This window comes from Megalops cyprinoides, chromosome 8 (assembly GCF_013368585.1).
Source record: "Megalops cyprinoides isolate fMegCyp1 chromosome 8, fMegCyp1.pri, whole genome shotgun sequence".
NCBI classification, from domain to species: Eukaryota; Metazoa; Chordata; class Actinopteri; order Elopiformes; family Megalopidae; genus Megalops; species Megalops cyprinoides.
In genome coordinates this window covers 17,204,799-17,226,850 of record NC_050590.1, presented here as the reverse complement: position 1 = coordinate 17,226,850, position 22,052 = coordinate 17,204,799, and the positions used below count along the sequence as shown (strand labels likewise).

The 22,052-nt window shown below is 43.0% G+C and overlaps 2 protein-coding genes across 4 annotated transcripts in view; one reads left to right on the top strand and one right to left on the bottom strand.

Moving 5' to 3' along the window:
- The window catches only part of zfhx3 (zinc finger homeobox 3), a 146,458-nt gene that overhangs the window by 15,556 nt on the left and 108,850 nt on the right, over positions 1-22,052 (top strand). Inside the window, exon 1 of one of the 3 annotated variants that reach the window (XM_036534781.1) lies at positions 15,638-15,692. The exons of the other annotated variants lie outside the window; for them this stretch is intronic. The gene's annotated coding sequence lies outside the window, so the exon portion shown is untranslated. Of the gene's footprint in view, positions 1-15,637; positions 15,693-22,052 lie in introns of those variants that run through there. 3 annotated transcript variants of the gene reach the window in all.
- LOC118782303 overlaps positions 1-22,052 on the bottom strand; it is a 104,528-nt gene that overhangs the window by 73,342 nt on the left and 9,134 nt on the right. The gene's annotated exons all lie outside the window — the stretch shown is intronic.

Genomic DNA, 22,052 nt, shown 5'->3' with positions numbered 1-22,052 from the left:
TGGTCAATTGTGGATTTGAATGTGGCCCAGTCACCTCGGAGGGAACTTTAATTTCAATTCTGGGCTTGACCTTTCATACAGCAGGACTGCTGGAAGAGTTACAAAACTTTTTTGTTTCAGCTGTACAGATGCACAGTTCATCTTGCGGCAACGCTTTCTGTTGCAGTAAAAACTAATCAGTTGTGTCTGTTTGATTATTCAGTATAAACATCAATTGTGTGCATGTTGTGTGTGTGTGTGTATGCATGCGCACTTCCTATATGTATGCACACACTGCCATATTCACAAACCTCCACATAATAAATGGCAATCTCAAGACCTGCTTTGCTGCATTCCTCTGTAATTTGTTTTGCATTAAAACAAAGAGGAAGGGTGGGTGAGGGAGAGAGAGGAACATGACTGTGGTGTCATGTGTTAGTTTTGTTGCTGGTGTTCAGCCACCATGTTACACAAACTTTTGCTTTTTGCTGTACACCTGTGCCCTTTGCCATAGTAAGCTCTTCCTCCCAATTCAGTGGGTAGGTGCAGGACAGGGGGGATGCTTAGCTTGGCAAAGAGAGTCCGATCAAAGGAAGTGTGAGACTCCACTGTAGCCCCTCTGTAAAAACAGCTGCTTCTCACTGTCTCTCCTTTCTCTCTCTGGCTTGACAGCAGCAAGAAATATGAGGCCTCTCTGGACCTCTGTCCTGGGAAAAGGGGATGGGCCATGACTTGGGCCATGGCTTTGCAAATCCCCCTCTCTCACATTCACACACAAAAATACACTCAGAAAAGTGTGCACATACAAAATAGCATCCAAACCCTTGTATGCACAATGTCTCTCTGTTTGCAAATTAGACACTCATATGCTTCCTTTGCTTTATTTTGTATTCTTTTTCTTCTTGTCAGTCACATACAGGCTATGCCTTTCTTTCACTCCCTGCCCTTTCTCTGTCTTTCTACTTCTGATCTGTCTTGAACTCCTCCTCAAGGTGCTTTTCCTCTTTCCCTCTGCCAGATTACCTCTCTCCCCTCGGCTCTCCTTCTGTATTTGTGTGTGTGTGTGTGTGTGTGTGTGTGTCAGTGTGTGTGTTCAAACTCTGACAAAGTTGAGAAAAGCATTCAGCTCCTTATCCCAGCTCTTTCCATCAGGAATGCAAATGCCTGTGATTGTATGACCCAACAGGGCCTTACAACTGCAAGAAGCTTCTGCTAATGCAAGGAAGAGGCTGGGCAGAAGGTCCCACTCTGAGCACTTGCTCATTACCATTACTTCGTTCTTTCACTTAAGGCTCTCTGTTAACCCTCTGCAGCATGGGCTGACAGGCAGCGCCTCTCCCAGCCTTGGCCAGTCCATCCGGGCCTCCAAACAAATGTTTATGCTCAAGTTTCACTGCCTGCCCTTTGTTTCTGTCCGCAAGTTTGAAATGTAATGAGTCCTGTTTGAATCTGTTTGATTTTTTTTTTCCTCTCTTTCCAGTACGGTCCAGTATGGCACTGGTTTTCAGTGTAGTTATAAATGATGTCTGATAGTGAAAGACTAACTGGAAAATTTATGCACCTTGCCCTGTTTGCAGATGTTGTCCAAATGGACAGATGACTTCAGACAACAGAAAGGACAGAGAGAATTTGCTTACAGGGGGACAGCCAATAAAATCTTATTAGATTTTCACCCACCCCCTTTACCAGGTATTTGAGTTGAAAGAAATGATTGTTTGGTTTGTCTCCGTTTTCAAAATTATGAATTAATGGTAAAGTGCAACTGACAAAGTGAATCTGCGTCAAGCCGGAGTGCACTGATTGAATTACAGCCCGCCCCAGCTCCAGTCGCCTTCCTGTGCCTGTGAATGCAGCGAGTACCATCATGTTATGTAGCAGCAGATGAATATATTGGATTTTCTCTTTACTGTTGTACACTGTATGCTTTGTCTCTAATGTCACACTAGATACATTCCCACAGAACAGAATATATATATATATGTGTGTGTGTGTGTGTGTGTGTGTGTATGTATGTATGTATAATATACATATACATAATATGAATTTTTGTTTATATCTTGAGGGGTTTGCAGGAGGCATTCAGAGGTTGTAGGCAAATGCAAACATGGCATCTGTAATGAGCCACAAGAGATGGAATACTTGGAAATTACAGTGATTATTTAGGAAGAATTCATTAAAAAGTGACACTGTGTCTCTGAATCCTTGTGTAATCAGGCTTACTTTGACAAAAAGCAGAGAGTGGAGGAATTTGCTCATCAGACTGTGGGTGGGGTAAAAGAGGAGACTGGCTCATACAAGAGCCCTGCTCCTGATTGGAATCATTTGAAATCTGTAGTATGCTTTTAATATAGTGGCTGCTGCTGTGTAGAGCTAGAGGACAGCACAAGGCCCGAGCGTGTAATATTTTCCTATCAGGTTTGTTGTCATACCTGACCCTTGTTTTCCTTTTGAACGTGTAAGAAAAGAGTCCAAGTGCACTGATATTTGTGTTTGACCAATCCCCCACTTTGGGAGCTGGAATAGCCCACAGAGATTGGATGGTGGGTTGTAACAATTCCCCCTGTACCTCTCCCCTCCCCACACACACACACACACACACACACACACACACACACTCTTCATATAAGAACTAGGATTCTAGCTATTGTTATCAAAACCATGATTAATCATTACATTTGTGCAAAGCAGGGGTGCTGTTGCCATGGGGACTCAAATGATCCACACTGCTTTGCATATCAACAGAAAAGTTTACGGTGGTGAGTTAAGGCTGAGGCCGTAGCTCAAATGAACCTGCTGTCTCTGAAAGAAGCTCATTTGAACAGGCCATTCCCCTTTTTCCCGCCCCTCTTCTGACATTCAACAGCTCCTGTTTGTTGGACAGAAACAGACAAATAGCCTTCAAACAAAGCTGCTTGTGGGTCATCAAGACGGTTCTTGAAGACCCTCCCAAGTTTGGAGAAACTGAACAATAAAGTGGGAAATAAGTTTTGAATGGCTTTGTGTGTGTAGTAGCTCAGATTCATTTTGTTTGAATTTCTTTGGCTAATTTTTAATTATGATTTGTGATGAGACATAGACATTTATTTTCCCTGTGTGAAAATATAGTTTCTAGAACCGAAATCTATGTTGAATGCAGTGATACATTTATAACTGAAATTGTGAAATTGTTGAAAGTTTTGTCTCTTCTAAATCTACTGGGTTGGCCTGGGAAATGAGTGTGGCATTACCCTTGTGCAAGGACTCAGGGTCACTGTCAGGAGCTGAGGAATGTCTTTTTAACTTTAATTTTAATTTCAGATGCCATGCATTGGCATTATCAAATTATCAAACATGCGTCACATGAGGGTTGTTTTTTATTTCAAGGCCTCGCACTCAGGGCCCAGGAATATGCCATCTGTTTACATTGGCAGTGCTACTTCATTCTGTCTGTAGCCATCACAAGAAAGGTTTTCTAAATCTTTCCTAAGGAATTGCTTTTCAGTGGAGCCAAATCCAATCTTGGCATATAAATAGCATTATTTTGATATGCAATGAGAAACAAAATTAGCTACTTGTAGTGGTTATGAGAAACATGAAGAGGACAGTCAAAAACATTTCCCATTAAACTCAGACCTTTGATTTTTATAATTATTGCCACAATTGAATCACATGAAGTCATTGGAGAGGATGCCTGGACAGTGTTTGCTGTGAGAACTGTCAACCCTCAAGCAGAAAACCTGGAATGGAGCATAATTGTTCCATAAGATGTCAAAGAATTCTGTTCCAGTTGTGTTTAGTGTGGAATATTTTGCAATTATTACTCATAGTCTTAATTCAGAGGATCCTTTTATTTTCATCTTTTAACGGATGTCTGTGGAAATCGTGTGTGTGTGTCTGTGTGTACATGAAAGAGAGAGAGAAAGAGAGATAGTATGTGTCTGTAGAATTGGGGGCACAGTGCAATGTTCAGAAAGATGTGGTAATGTTTTGGAATGCTTGCTTCAAAATTCTAGAGTTTGGAAATGTGAAAAGTGCTGTCCTTGATACAGCCAGCTCTCCACTGAGAAAAATCTCTTTCTGTCAGACAGTACCCTAACACTTAACTACTCAGATTTTTGTACAGGGAGCACTACTTTCTGCTTTTTCTATTAGCATATCAGTTCTTGCTGGGATTCACACAAATGAGCAGAAGTTTTGCAGCTATAATTGCATGTGTGTAAGCGCATTTCTGTTTCACTTTGGCAATGGCCTTGCCACTTAATGACAGAATCAGTTTACATTCTTCTCTGGAATTAATCATAACCTTATTTTTTTGTACTTCTATAGAAAACAGTTGAAGAAAAAGATACAGCGGGGAAATGATATGGCAACTGCTCATGGAAGCTCGCTGCGGCTTGCCCTCCTGTTAATGTCCTCCAAGAAAGAAAAGGACTCAGAATGAAATGGTGAGATGTTAGCATTAGGGGATGAGGGTCCTCAACAGAAGGCCTGTGGTAAATCAAGGCTTGTGGTTCTCCTTGTTTTTTTTTCTGTCCTTGTGGACATGGAAAGGAGGAGCACTTCAGGGAAAGAGAACTGTTTATTTTGCAGTTAATTGGTTTAATTCTGTTAAGCAGTTGCTTTGGATACCAGGAGCTTTGGAGTAAAAATCTTTGCAGTGTTTTGTATTGTGTTAAAAAATCAATTAGGTCTCTCTTAGCATCAGAATGCAATGATATTGAGGTCAGCTGTCCAGAGTAATCTCATGTTAAAGCATCACACAGTCAGCAGGTTTCGCAGAAGAGATGCCATGACAACGGTTTCCCTACCACCTCTGTTGGCCTTTCTTTTTCCCTCTTCTCCCCTGGGTGGGAATGATGGGCAAATATTTAAAGCATCTTTGGTCTGGAAGTGTGAACGATATGCTTATGGGTGCTTACAGGATATATTGTTGTTGGAGTTGAGGCTAATGTTTCAGTCATCTGTATTCTCTTGCACTGTTCATCCTAAGGACGTACTGGAACAAAGCTGTGCCAGTACTATTACTGTGATGGCAAGTTGCTCCAAAAAGCAGCCCATTGCACTGTCATATGAAGACATTGCAGGGGACATTTACCCTCTGCAATCAGGATCACACAGACTAATCAAGGTACAGTTAGGCCAGTGAAGTAGATTGCATCTTTCTGTTGTTGGTTGTAAGGTGTAAATATATAAACCAGTCCTTTCACCAACCCCTGAGCCAGTTCTCTAAGATTTTTTTTAAATGTTGAACATTTGAGCTGCCTAAAATAGCCCTTAGGATGTCTTCTGAAAGTTTTTGAGGTGCTGAATTGTGTCTGGACAGTTCTTTGCCCTCTTTCCCCTGGCAGATCCCAGGGCTTGGTGGAAGAGAGAGTCAGTTAAGGAATTCCAAGCAAAAGACTTCAGTGGTGGATTCTCCTTTAAGAGTCCCGTTGGGAAAGTGTGGACTATAAACAGATAATGGCAGTCATGCAGAATGTGACCGGAAATAGGGGAGAGAAAAGAAAAGGAAGGATTTTTTTCCCCCAAGACTTTTTGTGCAGCCACTTTTAGCGTGACTCTCAGGAAGTAGTTTTTGAGTGTTGCTGTTCTTTAGTATTTAAAGGCACAACTGTCTATCGTGAGTTAGACACTGTATGTAATGCCTTGCCTGTATGCTAGAAATTTGGTTACTGGTTGCCATGGTGACCACAAACCAAAAATATGCTGACAGTGCAGGAAGTTGCAAGAAGAAACAGAGAAACTTAGTGAAAGATATGTAAACAAGAGGGCAATACATATTTGTCTGTCTTGCCTTTATTGGTTGTAACAATGGGGAATTAAACATGCCATATTGTTCTCTGTTTTGTCATAGCATCTACCTGTTGTCTGCTTTCTGGCCCTAGCAGACCTCTATGTGCTTTTGATTTCACTGTGGAGGATTCAGAAACAGGATCAACATCCCAGCCTGCTGAGGATATTGATCCTGTCATTGTAGTGAAACTTTTTCCATATCTTTTGCAAGGTTTAGATGTAAAAAAATACAGAGCTACAGTGGCACGCCCCCCAGCGCAGGCACACATGCATGTGGGCCCATAATTTACGGCACCCAGATCCTTGATCAATTGATAGCAGAGAATCCTTTGGTAAATAGAGTTTTAGACACATTGCCAATAGACCTCGGCTATTGATTGGAGTGTAAATTAAAAACTTAATCAGGTCTCTGAGATAAGATTTATCTCCGCCCCCGGCAAATTACAGGGCCGACTCAGAGGCAGGATAGGCAGGTCAACCGGGAAAGAGCACTGGCCTGCTGTCTGCTCCAGAAACAGGGTGAGCCCAGCTGCAGTGTCCCCTCTCTCCTGTTCCCTCACCTTCCACTGGAGCTGAGCGCAACTGCTTGCGTGCCTGTCTGGGCCTCCAGCTCCAACTGTGCTGCCTCTAATGAATGTGAGGAAGAATATAGAACTTCATTCAGGCATGCAAAAGACCAGCTTGGGCAGAAGTCTTCTCTTATTTTCTCCTATAACATTGTAGACAGATATTTGACAGCAACGGAGGGCTGGTCTGTGTCCCTGTGTTTTCAACATACAGAAAGGCTGAAGGAAAGACACTGACTCTTCATAGGGGCCATTTGATTTCTGCCGTAAACTACCATGTGAAGCTATGATTCTCTTTCCTGCTCACCCTCTCTTGCTTTCACAAGACTTTGAAATGCCATTCTTTTGTTTAAATGTACTGTATTTCCAGGCCTACTCTGTCTGTTGTTTTTTTCCATAAGTATTCTCATGTTGGTATTTTTAATGCCTCATATGTCATCACATGCAAACTCAGACATGTACAAGCTCATGTACAGTATGCCCCATACCCTGTATGATTATATATGTTTTTATATATATAGGATGTATGTATATGCTATATGTATACATAATAAACAATCCATTAGTTTGTGCATTGACTAAGTCATAGATTTCACCATAGCTGCTGAAGGGAATTTCCTCCACCTGAACTGTTTTTCATTACTAATATGACCAAAAGTGTGAAAGGAGCCTTTCTGTTTATATTTTAATTTTAGGGGGAAAATATTTGAATTATATAATGAGCTTGAGCAGAGGGGTAAAAAAGTTTGTGGTTTGCAAAGGTGGGTTTGAAAACTTTTGAAAAGAAAATCTTCATTCTAGTAATTAAAACATTAATTTTACAGTGATTAGCAGAAGTATTTTCCCGCTCTCAGGGATTATATTAGTTTCATTATCTCTGTGATTATGTGCCTAAAACCCAGAGCCCAGCAGAATTATATTAAACCTGAGAGGAATGATGTTAGAGGTCATGGCTTATTCTGCGTGTCATAGACACAATGTTTTAAGTTTTAGTCACACAACGAGCAGACGAGAGTAGAACTGATACAGTTAGGTAGCAGTGTTAAATGCCCACATTTCAGAATGATGAAATCAGGTCGGGGGTAGTATAAAGACAGTGCAGATCACACTATCAGGACAGGTGTAGAAAATGAGGTTAAAGAAGAAATGGAATAAGAACTAGGCCAAAAGAGAATAAACAAACAAAGGATGATGGTGAACACCTACCCTAGTCCAGGGAAGCGCCAGGTGTCAGTAATAGACGCTTTGTCTGATAAGCCCTGAAAAGACTCGTTTAGTTAGTGAAAGTGCTGGGGGAGCCTGCCCTGATAAACCTGCTGTTTCTCTCTAATACCCACCAGCTAAAATCAATAGACAGGATAATGCTGCCGCATGTCCGCCAGCCTCCTTTATCTCCAGCTTTTCCATACCCATGTACATTGGAGGCAGGAGGAAAGCGAGTGCACGTATGGTGTGTGTGTGTATGTGGAATGGGCTATTTGACATGTTTTTTTTTTTTCCCTTGCCCTAGGTCTATAATATCTCTGCCACTCTCTCTCTCTTTCTCTCCCTGTCTCTCTCTTTACAACAGTTTGCCTCCCATGACAGTGCCTCCAAACATCTCTTTCTCATTCTCTCTCCCCCTCAGAGCTATGTCTTTACATCCATATATTATACATCCTTGTAAGGCTGCCCTGAGTATGTGTGTTTCTGTTCTCTTCATTCAGGGTGGTGTCCCAGGTGTAGACGTGGCTGGGGGTAATCAGTTTGAAGATCACGGTTTAGTCCCTTGGGAATGAGGGGAATCTTGCATTAGGAATGCCACCATGAATTTTCTCTCTCACCTTTCTGCCCACAGCACAGCAATCCTCTGTCCTGTGAAGCAGCCTCAGTCACAGATCCTGATACATCTATGCTGCTGTGTCACTCAGTCACTTAGATTCACAACAAGCTTCACAAACTGAGCCACAGGTGCAGGTGAACTCTGCCTTAGGCTGAGAACTGTGTTATTGTGATCTTTTGCTGTTTGGATAGTCCTGCAGCTCTTTCTTGTTCTGTTGCATGTTTAAGCCTTTTTGGCTGTGAGCTTGTTCCACCTAGCATTTTTATCTTCCCCTGTCCATAGGACCAGTGAGTTTGTAAGTCTGTTTAATTGAGTTGGCTGTCAGACTGTAAGAGTAAAATACTGCCTTAGGTGTTACCAGGCCGAGACGTTAGCCTGTGACACAGTCACCCAAAGTGCAGTGTATTAAAAAGCAGTTGGGCCCCAGATCACAGTATATCATAGAGGAGAACGCGATAAGGCCTGCCTGCCTGGCTGTGGATCAATGAAGGTTAGTGACATCATATCGCAAAGTGAAAGCAAGTGCTTTACCCCCAGCTATTTATCAGCTGCACATCACAGGGGGAGTGGAGAAAGCCACTCTATCCCAGCTGGAGCAGCACGCTCCTCCACTCCTCACGGTCCCTGCCCCACTCCTCCCACTGGGACCTGGCAGCTCCCTGTCAGCGGTGCCTCTGGGATCGCTGAATGACACAGACGGAAGCTGACAGATTGATATTGGCGATTTCCTCTGATACCTCAGCATGTGCAATCCATGTTGTAAGAGACAGTTTCTCTCTTTTTCCCTGTGTCAATACTGACGCTGTGTCTGGGTTTAGTGAGCCGATAGTAAGCCTCTAATTGGCCATTGAATCAGGTTTTTTATGAATGAATCTGATTCTTGAGGGTGTTGAAAGAAAGGCTCCTAAATGATTACAAACTTACAGTGTTGTTTGGCCAAATTCAAGTGGAAATGTGTCTTGCCTTTGAAATATGTGAAATTGCGCATGACATTGATCAGGCATACATTTGTGGCCCTTGACTCCTGGCCCCGTCAGACTTCATCTTTGACCTTTTCCTTCATGGCCATCACACTTCCCTCTCTCAGGGCTGTTTTTAGATTACATTAGCATAGCGTCTCTCTGCCTCTTATTTTCACACCACTTTTTATTGCATCAGTGTATCTGGGAGAGCTGACCTTAGTTTGTGTTTGTGTGTGTGTGTGTGCATGCGCCCGTGTTCGTGTATGTGTGTGAAGCTACAGGTAACGTATGTGTTCCATTTATCAGCTGCCTGAGGCACGATGCCGAGGATTCCCCCAATGGGTTAGTGTGTAACCGCTCTGTCAATACAGGCTTGTCAAGACTGGGAGAGCTGAAGGAGGAAAAAAGAGCCACACTCCACGCAGTAGAGCTGCTTATTGAGCAGCCAATAGCAATTTAACTCCTGACAAGAGAAGGAGCAGGCCCCACTCTGGCCGGGGAGGATTGCTGCCTTCTTCTACTTCCCTCCTATGTGGTGGAGGTGGGATAGGAGGGAGTCAGGCCGAGACAGGGTCCCATCAGGACCTGTCCCTTTGGAGCCCCTCAGAGACCCCAACTGACAGTGTGCTGTTTCCCTATAGTAAGGCAAGAGTTCAGTCTAAGCAAGCATAGCTAGTGCAGTCAGGCTGAATAGGGAGTTTCTGTCCTGTCATTATTAAACTTTAGGGCTCTGCTATGAGGATGCGCTGTTGACTTATGCACATAAATTCCACTCTACAGGTGAAAATAATCTTTTCTTTTTAAGGGTCAGGCTGTTTTCCCCCTTGGCTATACTGCTGTAGTGCTGTGTCTTCTAGTTTTGTATCTTTAAAGGTACTACTTCAGTGTTGTCTACAGGTTGTGGTAAACTTGGTGTACTTTCACAGCCCTTCACATGAGCATTTGAACTCTTCATAGTCCAATATGGTGAATCCTGAGTTTTTAGATCTCTGTGAATTGTGGTTAGTGTTTCCTGAAAAGACTTAAATGCTTAAAAAGACGTGAAAAATGTGCATTGGTTATGGCTTTCATCCCAAGTCCCTGATGACTTCCCTGTTGTCATAATGCCACTTTCCTTAATGCTCCTCCCCTTCCCTTCCCCCCACATCTGTTCCTGATTTTTCAATAGAGCGTCCTCTGAAAATCCTACAGCCAATGCATGCTGTCCCTAATCTTGTGAGAGCTGCTTTGTGTAGAAAGTATATACAGCAGGCTTTTTGGATTTGACAGCATTGGCTGTGGATAGGGGACCCTGAGAATGCAGGCAGAACTGAGGATGGATTTTGTGTGTAAAACACATTGACTGGTGGAAGCTGCCGGTCTTCTGCAGGATGTGTTTGTCTGCAGCTCACAGCTGTAAAGCTCTGTTTCCTCTCCGGAATCTCTCTGTTGACAGAGGAGTATCTGGGTCTGGGAGTGCTTCCAGCCTGCTGGTCCTTCAGGCAGGCTGAGCTGGTTCCAGTTTGGAAAATGCCAGAACAAAGATGCTTTCCCCTTACATTGTCCCTCAGACCCTTAGCACCCTCACCACTACTATCTTGACCCATTCCCTGAAGCTGGTGTGGTTTACAAATGAGGGTTTGAAGGGTAAATTTCATGTAAATTCAGCCAATTTGATTTGTCAAACACAAGCATGCTTTTAGGGGTGAGTTTTTCCCTTACTTCAGCCTCTCACACCAGTGGAATTCCCCCTTTGGGGGTCATGTAGATCCCTGTGCTTGGAGCAGGGGATGAAATTGCCTGCTGGGACATGTGTTGTTACCTGAGTCACTCTGGAAGCCTTAACCCCTGCCAACCCAGCCAGGCAGCAGTGCAGTCGGCAAGCCAGTCTCCTCTCAACACCTCCAGACAGACTGCCAGGACTGCCCATCCGCCATGTGCCAGGACAAGGTCATATCAAAGCAGCGGAGCCAGAGGAGAGGGATGACGTTATAGAAATAAAAAGAAATGTAATGGAACGATCAGCCTCCCTGAGCTGCCAGGAACACTCTTCAATCCTAATTTCTAAATGTATATTATGTTTATGAAATGTAAATGAGGCATTAATTCCATGCAAAAGTCATACAAAATCAGCCTTGAGACACCCTGCCGTTAAGGGACAGCTGTCCAAACACTATATAAATGTTTAGCAGCAGTTGCTGTGTAATTTGGTATTACTTCCACAAGCGAATCGGATACCTGAACTGGGCCAAAATGAAGTTGGATACTGTTTTTCTAGGGGTGAGTCGAATGCTTTCTAGAGGTTAGCCCAAGATGAGAGAGGTCAGAGACTCCTCTTAATCCAGCAGGCTTGCACTTAATCGCTTTTGATGTGCATGTGAAAATGAGCAGGTCCAGAATTCCTTTCCTCCCCTTGCCAAGTTCAGCGGTTGGGGGTAGTAAGGAGGGAACTCAGACTGAATTGTGCTAGCTGCCAGGCTACTTTAAAGTGCCTGGAAATAGGGGAGGTGTGCCAGTGTACCAGGGCATCTCACGGACCCTCAGTCTGATTTTTACAGCCCTTTCCATGGTGTGTGGTCTCTCCCCTTGTCTCTCCCCTACTCCCAAGGTCTCTGCATACCAAAAGAGGAGCTGTGTGTAGCTGAATGTGGATGTTAGAGACTAGGCGGCAGGTTCACTTGGGGAATTCCACTGAAACAGGGAAGTGATTTGGGACAGAAAGGTGTCTGTGTCCTGGGCATCATGTGAGTCATACAGACATGCTTTCCTCTACCTCTAAACAGAGACAAAATTATCTTCCTGTGAATGTCATTCAGCGGGTGTTTATTGTTCTAATATTCATATTTATCACATTTTCGTTAGAAGCAATCATGAGTAATGTGCCCAACGTGCTGTTACCCTCAAGTTCTTGGCTAAAGCTTAGTCAGCGTTTCTTAAACCATTTTATTCCTATGCCTTGCATCTGTGTTCAGCTGTAAAATCCAGCAAATTATGCGCAAATTAGTTGAGCATAGTAGTACAAGAGGAAATGATAATAATGAGGTGGATAAAAGGGAAAAGGAGTCATAGATAATCTACAATAGATCTCTCACAACATCCATTATTCTCCAGCAAGACATAATTGTTTTAGCTTTATCCAAAGTTTTGTCTTGCAGGCTGTCATCTCTAAAAACTAGGTTCCAATTCAGTCTTGAGAGAGGGAATCCATGAGAGGAGAACAGTGCTATTGGGCAGCTTTCCAGAGCAACAGAGGCACAGAGAGCGGGAGGGTGCGGGGGCAAAAGGATTAACCAGAGTGAGTCAAAGCTATCCTCTGGCGGGGGTTAGTGCACTGCGCGTGCTTTCCCCTCTTCTCTGCGTCTCATTCTCAGTGCTGGTACAGTTAAGAGTCGCGTGGACAAGGTTTGCATGCATGGCCGCGCAGCCTATTGATTGCTTTGAACGCTTGTTCTTTTGTTGTTGCATTTAAAGCGCTGTCGAAAAGTTCAGGTGCGGTTACCATTGGCAGAGGATCCTGGGGCCTGGAGCAATAAACAGGGGAGCAGGCAAGCAGCCAGACGCAATTCAACAAACTTTTAACCTCTCCCTCAACTAATCCCATGTTATGTCAGTAACTTCTCTCTCTTTCTTTCTCTCTCTCTCTCTTTTGCTCTCACTTCCCCACTCACTCCCTCTTTCTTTTCAAGTGAAGTCAGTTCAGTGGCTTGACCTTTAAACAAGAACTAGAACACCACAGCTGTTGCCAGCTTCAAACACACAGCCATTAAACTAGAATGCAAACAGGTAGGGGTAATAATGTGCCCATTAAAATATTCTTAAACCTCTCTTTGCTTCTGTAGCATTCTGTTTGAGCGCTGACAAAAACGGCATCCCCCGCATTCCCCACCAAAGCCTGTCTAACGTCAGACAGGGAACAAACAAAGCCACAGTTCACATTTGGCTCTTTATGTTTCCTTTTCAGGAACATGTGGCTGTCACGACTGAGTGCTTGAACAGTGGATTATATATTGAAATATCCTGATCGTCTGTGTTCCTCCATCCAAATACATGTACTAGTGTGCAACATCTGTCTTGGGTTATCCTAGTGTTTATCGTTGCAAGTAGCAATTTGATGGTAGTTGCATTAGATCAACAGAATGTATGCTCAAAGTCCACCAGTATCTGTGAAACGAGAATAAACTGTTTAGCTGTATCTGAACTGAACAATTGAATTAATTGAATATTTTATTGGTATCAGAAAGTGTTTGAATTGAATGTAAGCTCTGTCTCTTAGCTGCAGCCATGGAAAAAGTCAATTTCAGGCAGAACAGGAAGTGGAACGCTCAACACTTGGATCTGAATCACCCAGTTAATGCTGATATTTTAGGATCCTTTAAAAATAGAGTCCCTCTCTCAGACTAGTCCATAACTTCTTCATTAAATATGTAGAGAAAGAAAAGACGACTGGTTACAAACTTTATGGTGTTCACTCAATGCTGTGGAAGCCCGGTGATCTCTCTCTCAGAACCAAAGAGCCTTGATGGGCTAAATTTCTTTTAATAAATTTCCCCAGATGACGGTAAAAGCTATATCGGAATGTTCTTTTGCCCTTTGATCATGCTGCATTGCACATTAAGAACATAGTAAAATAACAGCTGGTCCTGAGAAAGTGGCCCATAACTGACACATTGTTGGATTTACTGTGGATGAGTTGATTCAGTAATGGGCAGATCTCTGAAGAGGCCAGCTTCAAAGGAGACTTTGTTTTGCTGTAGTATTGTCTGAATTCTAATGAATTTTGCATTTGCTGACACATGACAGAAAAACATCAACTCTATATGGCAAATTTGCACAGGCATAAGCTGGTAATTGGAACCAGGAATAGGGTGAGCCCATCCTGATACAGTAGACATTATTATGCAGAATCACTTCTCTTGAACATGTGAGCATGGCCATACCTCAAGCACCAGGCATGACCTCGACTGGCACACTTCAATCCACCCATCTTTGTAGAACTTTGTAGTATTTGAGAATGCAGCCTAAGTTTACTTACTTTACTCAGAGTGCACATGCATCACAAGTGGTGAAAAGAAAAACATCATGGGACAGCAAAGCCCTAATGGTTTAATAAATTAGTTTTATGACAAAATGAGAGTAAACACACCCTGTTCTTTAAGTGTGAACCATATAATTCAAATTCAGGCTGATTTTTTAGGTACAGTGCCCTGATTTAGTCCTGCTACTTGCAGGAGCAGTATAATCCTTGTGCATTTTTAAAAGGCAATGTGTCATTGCCCCAGTGTTCATGGATTCCCAATCTACTGCCATTTGTGTGTGTGTTTGTGTGTGCGTGTGCATGTGTGTGTGTGTTTAAGAGAGAGTTTGAGTGTGTTTTATTTGTATCTCAGCGTGCTCATGATTAAGACCCAGGACCTAGTATGTTGTTTGCCTGTTCTTTTTGTGGCTTTTGCAGGGCTGTCATTATAAAAATGGCTGTCTTGCTTACCCCTCCCTGATACCTTTAGCTAATGTTGCATGGATGCAGTTAATTACAGGGGTGAGGATGAAGTCACCAATGAGGTGTCTCTTGTGATTCTTGGGGTTTTTTCCAGGCGCTACCTCTCCCCTTTCCCAACCCTGTACCTGCCTAGGTCACCTGGCTCCCCAGACCCCCCCTCCCCTCCCTACCAGTCCCCTCTGTATCCCCCCAAATATTTCAGTGCTTAGAATTTATTTGATTTGTGGAGGTGGTTATTTAACTTTACTGGTAAAGGAACAGATAAGGAGTTCCTACAACTGTTTGTATAAGACTGGACATGAGCCAAACAAAAGAAAATATGCATTTCTTTTACTCATTAAGCACACGATTTCCCACACCCCTCTCTCTAGTGACTGTTTACTGTTTAAAACAGGGTGAACTCCAGAGGGTGGATTGTTTGAGGTGTGTGCTGTTGAACAGGATTGAAAGAAACAGAAGTGAACTCTGAATTCCAGAATGAGTAGTTAAATTCCCCTTTGAGCATCTGAGATGTGAAACAGATAGTGATTGCAGCTGAGTAGGATGTTCACTTCCAATCTCAGTTGATCCAGTGTCTCCTGGAAAGGTTGACCTGCAGAATGTGTTGCCTAATAGGCCACAAAACCACCTGGAGACCTGATCCTCTGCTTCTTATCACTGCTATTAGATGACCCCATAAAACTCAAAAAGAGGAATCCATCATAGGGAATTAGACCCTGTAGAAAAATAGGATTGAAGGCTTTCTTTTTTCTGGAACTAAAGAAAAGAATGGTAGGTAATGTTATCTTGCTCACAGGTACAAGAATCCAGCTTGTAGAGGCTAAGGGTTTCAAGTTTCTAATATGTATATAAAGTTTCATAGCACAATGGATCTTTTGTGTGGTGCAAAATGAACAGCCCCCTCCCTCCCTCCCCCTTTAAAAAAATGCATTCATGCAGTGGTGGGGCAGCTAGGACTCAGGTTTCTCTTGTCTTTGTGTGCCGTGTCGTCACTCGCCCCCGCGAGCTGAAATGTGCATCTCACGAATGCAGGCAGACTGCCAGCGCTGCGTCCAGTCATGGATTAGGGCGAATCCGGGAAACAACGGGGTCCTCACAAAACAACAGCATGGCAGGTAACCGAACTCACAGAGGGGAGAGGAGGCAGACAATAATTACAGAGCTTTTTGTTTTCGGGGCACTTTTAGCTGGCTACTTAAGTGCCTGATCTGAAATCTGTGCCTTGTAATTACAGTACCGGGCCTCATTAGGGCAGACAGCTTGAGAGATTACACTGTGTGTGTGTGTGTGTGTGTGTGTGTGTGCATGTAGATGCGTCACTCACAGCCTCACTGCTCTTGTCAGGGTTGTCTCCATGAGTGTTTGTCTCTAGGTGCTTGTCCGGCAGGCTCAGTCAGGGCCTTCAATTTCCCTCACAAGTCACACGTAGTGCTCACTTCCTGGTCCTCATGCTGTGCTGCCCGGCTTGGAGCATGTCCCTGATGGAACAGAAAGTTCTTATCCTCTTTCAGTCTCAGAGCCAGGCTCCCCCTAGACTGATCCACTTGAATCCTCACAGCTCCAGTGCAGACTAATCCTTGACCATATAAAGAAGATGTATTCTCCCTGCTGTTACTGACTTTCTGGTTTCTCTCGTAGTGTGACTAAATGTTGCCCTCTTTCAGCTCTCCCAATGGGATGTTAGCAGATTTATAATGATTATGGCTAGCTGTCACTTTTATGACTCAGTGGGGTTGCATGTGTCATGCTGAGTTGCCAAGGAGTTTTGGTGTGGTGTCTGTGGAGTTGTGTCTGTGGTGAGGCTGGGAACAACACAGTGCCACCCGGCACGAGTGTCACCAGATTGATGGAGTAGTGCCAAGTCCTCCCTAAAGAGGGTTATTAATTCTAAGATCCAGAGGGACGCCTGCTATTGACTTCAGTCACATTTAATCTGTATGGTAGGGAACCAACAAAATAAAAAAAAGCAATTAGACCACACAAAACAGTCACCCCCCTTGGGTGAGTTTATGGAGGGTTCTTCCTGCTTGCATTGAGTTCTTGGCTTATGTGGATACCTCAAGGCAACCCAACTTGAGATAGATTCCTGTCTCTTTAAGCTGTTAGCCTTTCTAATAGATTCTTAAGCACTGGCTTTAGTGCGTGTTAAACCAGGATTACCCTATCAATTATGGTCAGTACAAACAAGGATTACTTAAAACACTACATTTTTCTTGTTGAGAGGCTAAAAGCAGGGCAAATTAAAGGAGCAGCATTGCTGTTGATAAGAAGAGCTGTGGAGTCTGAGTTTTCTCCTCTGTCTGATCCAACACAGGGCATGAGGGTCCTGGGGTGCAGGCACCATGGGGACCTTACTGGCCAAGGGTGGAGCTTCTCTCAGATGCAGTGCTGCTTCTCAGCTGGGTATATTTACTAAAGAGCTTGATTCCACACAACTGATTTATTAAATGAGTACGTCCTTTGAAATCAAAATTTACAGTGTCTGATTGTTTTTTTTGTTCTCTTGTGTCTTGTGGGCTTGTTTAAATGTTCTTAATTTTTAACATTATTTTGCTCTGAGGAAATGATGTGATTAAATGGAAATGACTGTCTGTGACATTAAGCTGCATTGGTTTGTTATTGTGAGCTTGTGAGTTCAAGATCAGAGCCTGAATGAGTGAAACAAATATGTATTCCTATTTTCTTAATTTCCTAACATATAAAATCAATTATTTTGAATAATTATGTACCTAAACTTGTTCCATGGCCATGTAATCACATTCAGAAAACCTAGGCAGAGCAAAGGAAAATCCTTTCCAAGTAATAAGCAGCTGTAATTATATTATGTGTTTTGCTTTGACAGGGTAGCGTTGCTGTGTCAGTTAGTCTAAAGACTACTGTTTAGAATTATCTTAGTAAGAACTTGCTTGCTGCGATCTTCCAGAAACATGTTCCTCTTCCTCTACAAGACATTGCTTGTAATACTGATATTTAGGACATTGATTACACTTAAGTTTCACATTCAGTTTCTCAAAGTAAGAAATAGCATCCTTTTCTGATGTAATCAGAAATGCATTACGAGTTCAGAGGGTTGGAAAGTGTCCTGACAATGACAACTTATTCAAGGTATACTTTTTTTTTTGGGATGGGAGTAGGGGGGATGTCACAAATGTATGTCATATTTTTGCCATAAAGCTCTTCACTCCTCTAACATTTCAGGAGGTGAAGCTGACCTTGCTAGAAAATGATATGAGTTTCTTAGTGTAGGCTGACTGTTGTCTGATCTACCTCTTCCCATGAAAATATACAGACCCAGCTATAAGGCTGCCTGTTTACTTCTTCAGTCTCAATTAACTGCTGTAGCCTGTCTCACAATGTGTTGCAAGTATGGACATATACTCACCAAACCAGATCTGCTTGAACCCAGTGTGATTGAATATGCTTGGGTGAGAACCAGCACATATACAGTGCATACAGTTTGCACGTTACCGCTGAGAACCTTTTGGCTCCAGGGGCCTGAGGTTACACACCAATATATTGACATGATATCCTTGCTGTCTATCACATCTGATATTTAGGATCATGGAGCGCTCAACATAGGGTCCATCTTTTTTTAAACATATGAAGTGGCTTTTGACAGGCCTGCATCTTATCTTAACCTTAGGAAAAGGGTCAGCCCGCTTGAAACAGTGCCTGGGGCAAATACAAATCCTGCCAGGTCTCCTAAAGCCCTCTTTTTGTTGATATTCTATCATCGTTTTGGTTCTTATCCTTTTTGCACACTGTTCGTCCGTGGCAATTGATTGGTGACTGGGAACCTTCTTAGGACACGCCGGTGTCCTTTTACGGAAATAAGCCCTAATCAGACCTGATAAAAAATGCATTATTGATTGCAGAGCTCTGCCACCATATGAGTGAATCTGTGAATTGCCCAACCTCAGTGTCCACTGTAGATTCAGCAGGCTACCCAGGTGTTCTCTTACCTCCTTTGGGCAGAGGTGGAGGTGGGCATCTTTCAATCATAGATAAAAAATGCATAATAATAATAAAATGTTCATCTTCAGTACATTGCTAAGAGAGATCGATATAAAAATGTTGAGAGGTGCTGAGTAGAATCATAAATTGACATTAGCAGGAGGCATGCTGTGTGGGGCTAGACTTTGATACATGCTAATCCTTATCACTTGAACCGAAAGCCAAAAACTAGGCAAAATGGGGTTGAAAGGGAAAAAAACCCCCATAATTTTCTTAGTTTGTCCCCATTTTGAAATGAGCCCTACTTAATTAAGAAGCAATGAGAGTCTGTAGATAGCATTCCTTAATTAGCTTAAGCTGGCTGCTGTAACCAGATCCACTGCATTAATGACAACACAGCCCCTGTGAAAAGCCTCATTGTTCTCCAGATAATTGTCCTTTTAGTTAACGCGGCTAGAGAAGGGCTCCTCTTGTTAGGGGAGCTGGCTGGGTTGTCGACAGCCGGAGGCGGCGATGGGTCCCGGGTTCGTCCTGGCCTAGTGCCCGTTGTGACAAGCCCACTTGTGCCCTCTGCTGAAATCCCCTTGGCAAGCAGAGGAATTGGCCATCCTAGAGGGAGAAGGGGGGTAGCTAGTTGGGATGTTAATTATATACCCAGAATCTTAATGAATGACAAGGGATCAATAGAATAAGGTGGATGTATGCAAACAGCATGTTGATTATAGAAGCTAATGATGTCCCGTGTTGCAGTCACTGTACACATTGGAAGAGGGGAGAAGGGGGGATGGGGGGGCTAAAAGTCAGTTACATTGCTATGTTGGCTTATACCAGTTTAACTGTCAGATATGTCTACCAATTTGAAAATGGTTCATGGTGACATACTCTACATTGTCAACTTTAAAGAAAGCTGGCTTTCTGAATATTTTCTTCTAAAGACTTTTTAACATGGTCTGTCTGAGAAGAATCTGGCTTATTTTTCCTGGCCACTGAGTCTGTGTTGCTGTTTGTTAATGCATATTTTGGGTGGTGAAGTGAGGGAAGCTAGTTTTGTTTGTTGAAATTGTGTGAGTGAGTTGAGAGGGGTTAGAGGGAGCTGAAGGAGGAGAACCAGGGGTCTGTAGACCTGAGTGTGAGTTTGAGTGTGATGCCTGCTTTCTGAGATCTCCATTGTATCCAGCCTGCTAGAGCTGTGAGAAACCCTATACTTTTCTTTAAGCAGAGAGGGAGGGCAGCCAAGAATTAACTGCCTCTTCAGTCTGGCAGCATCTAAGGATTCTGTCTGCCTCCATTCACAGCAGAGAGAGAGAACACAGGGGAGAAAGTCAAAAAACAATAGGAGTCACTCTGATGTTGCCTGGAGTCAGTCTGAGAAGTTGGATCAGTTTCCTGTGAGGAATGGGCCAGAGTATGAGTGCAGGTCTGCCTTGAATCCCTCCTGGAATGAAGTCACTGTAATAATGACCATAAATAAAACAAACATCTACATTTGTTCCAGGAGAGGATGGCCTGTGCTGAATAAACGTATTGAATTACTGAGCCTTTCAAATTACAAAGCAGCACTCTACTTACCTTGTATCTGTGCTGCACTATACAAAAATGCAGAAAATTTAACAACGTGATGCTTTGTGGACAGCAAGATAGAGTAGTACTATTGTTATTGAATCTGAATGACAACAGGCCTGTGGTGACTTTGAGTACTCAGGCGAGCTGTGTCATTACATATTTGCATGCACAGGAGGAGAGGAATTGTGCATTGGATGATGTGTTATACCAAGATTCATGATGGCCCAGGCAAATTCTGACAGTATGGTTGAGTGTCAGTCTGCATTACTGTGATGAAAAAGTTACTTTGTCCGTATTCTAGTGAGATGACACAGCCCTACATAATGTTCGAGATGTTTTACTGTTCTATGTGCTGTTTTTACCACAGTCTTTAGCAGATGAAGATTTGATTACATAGCCCTCTGAAAATGAAACCTTTGAACACCTTGAGACAAGACAATCTCAGGAACAGCAAAATAGGTGGTGACCCCTAATAGCCTTGGAGTATATTATTGACCACAGTCCTTCAGTGGAATTGATTACTTTATTGTATTGCCATGAACCTCTGTGGTCACAGAGCCTGGGGTGACCCGGCCAGCTGGAGTATCACAGTGACCCTCACCTTAGGGGAAGAGTTATGTGGCTTTGACCTGATCCTTGATGAGGACAGTTTGACCCTCAGGCATGGGTGGTGGCAAAGAGGGCTAATGTTCGCTTGCCGTCAGTGTCACTGCTGCTAATATAGAGGCTATGGTTCAAATTCACCCTTCCTGCATTTTAATGGGTGTGTGCCCTGACTCTTGCTCTGTAGATGAGCTGGGGGATGCTAATGATATTCTGATCTTCACCAAATTGTACCCAAAATGTTGTGAAAAATCAATGTATTGCATGTGCACAATGTCTCCATAATTGAGCTTGGTCTGGAATCTGCATGTCTTGAAATTTATTTGTTAAACTGGGTTGTAATTTTAGCCATAGTATTTAGTACATAACTAGACTGTAGAAACTCCAACATGTTGAAAAATGTATAAAAACCTCATTGTAAGAGTAGAGGTCAAAGTGTCACATGAGCAAATATCCCCTCCTTTCTTGGAACAGAGACAGCAACCTGGCAGGCGCTCAGGGTTTCTGGTGTACTACGCTGTCACTCCCAGACAGGCACTGAAAACACACACAAAACTGTGTAAATAAATAATTGTTTGTGCCTTGCGAATCAGTCTCTCTCTCTCTCTCTCTCTCTCTCTCTCTCTATCTCTCTTATTCTCTCCCTCTAGCTATCTGCTGCTTTTTTCTTATTTGTTCGCTTCATTTGTGGGAGCTTCCAAGGTTCCCATTAAAAAAGGAAAGAAGGTGCCCAGGAGTTTGAGTAACAGTGTCTATTTTAATGATCTGAGAGAATAAGATCTAAGCACCTCCACCTGCAATGCAATCATCACACATTCCTCTTGGTGCTGCAGTTTTATCAGTAGTATGTTTAACTTTTTTATAAACTGAGGAAAGGAGAGAGCTCTTGGGATTCGATGTGTCCACTGTTTGAAGTGGATGCTCTAGTCTTCTTCAAAGAGGGATTTGAAGGCCAGAGCTTCTCTTTTGAATTAGGATCTGCTCTGAGCTACTGTAAATCTTCATATAGTCTGTGTTTATTTACATGGTGAAAGATTACAGGTTTGCTTTTCTGTGATCATTTTTACAAATTTATATGGATAAGTTGCTTATTCTTGCAGTGTATAGATGAACTAGCTGATTTATCAGTTTAAATGATGTTTGTGTACATATGCATATATTTTGACGTGCTGCTAATTTAAAGTAGGAGATCGACCACCCTTGTAATGGCCCTTCCTTGTAGGCTGAGTGTCCAGCTGGGGGGTGTCACTGGTGTCCTGCACATACCAGACAGCAGAAGGGAATGTGTTGACACACCCACTGTACACCACTGCAGGCAATGCTACATGTGATAATAATAATGATAATGTGACAGT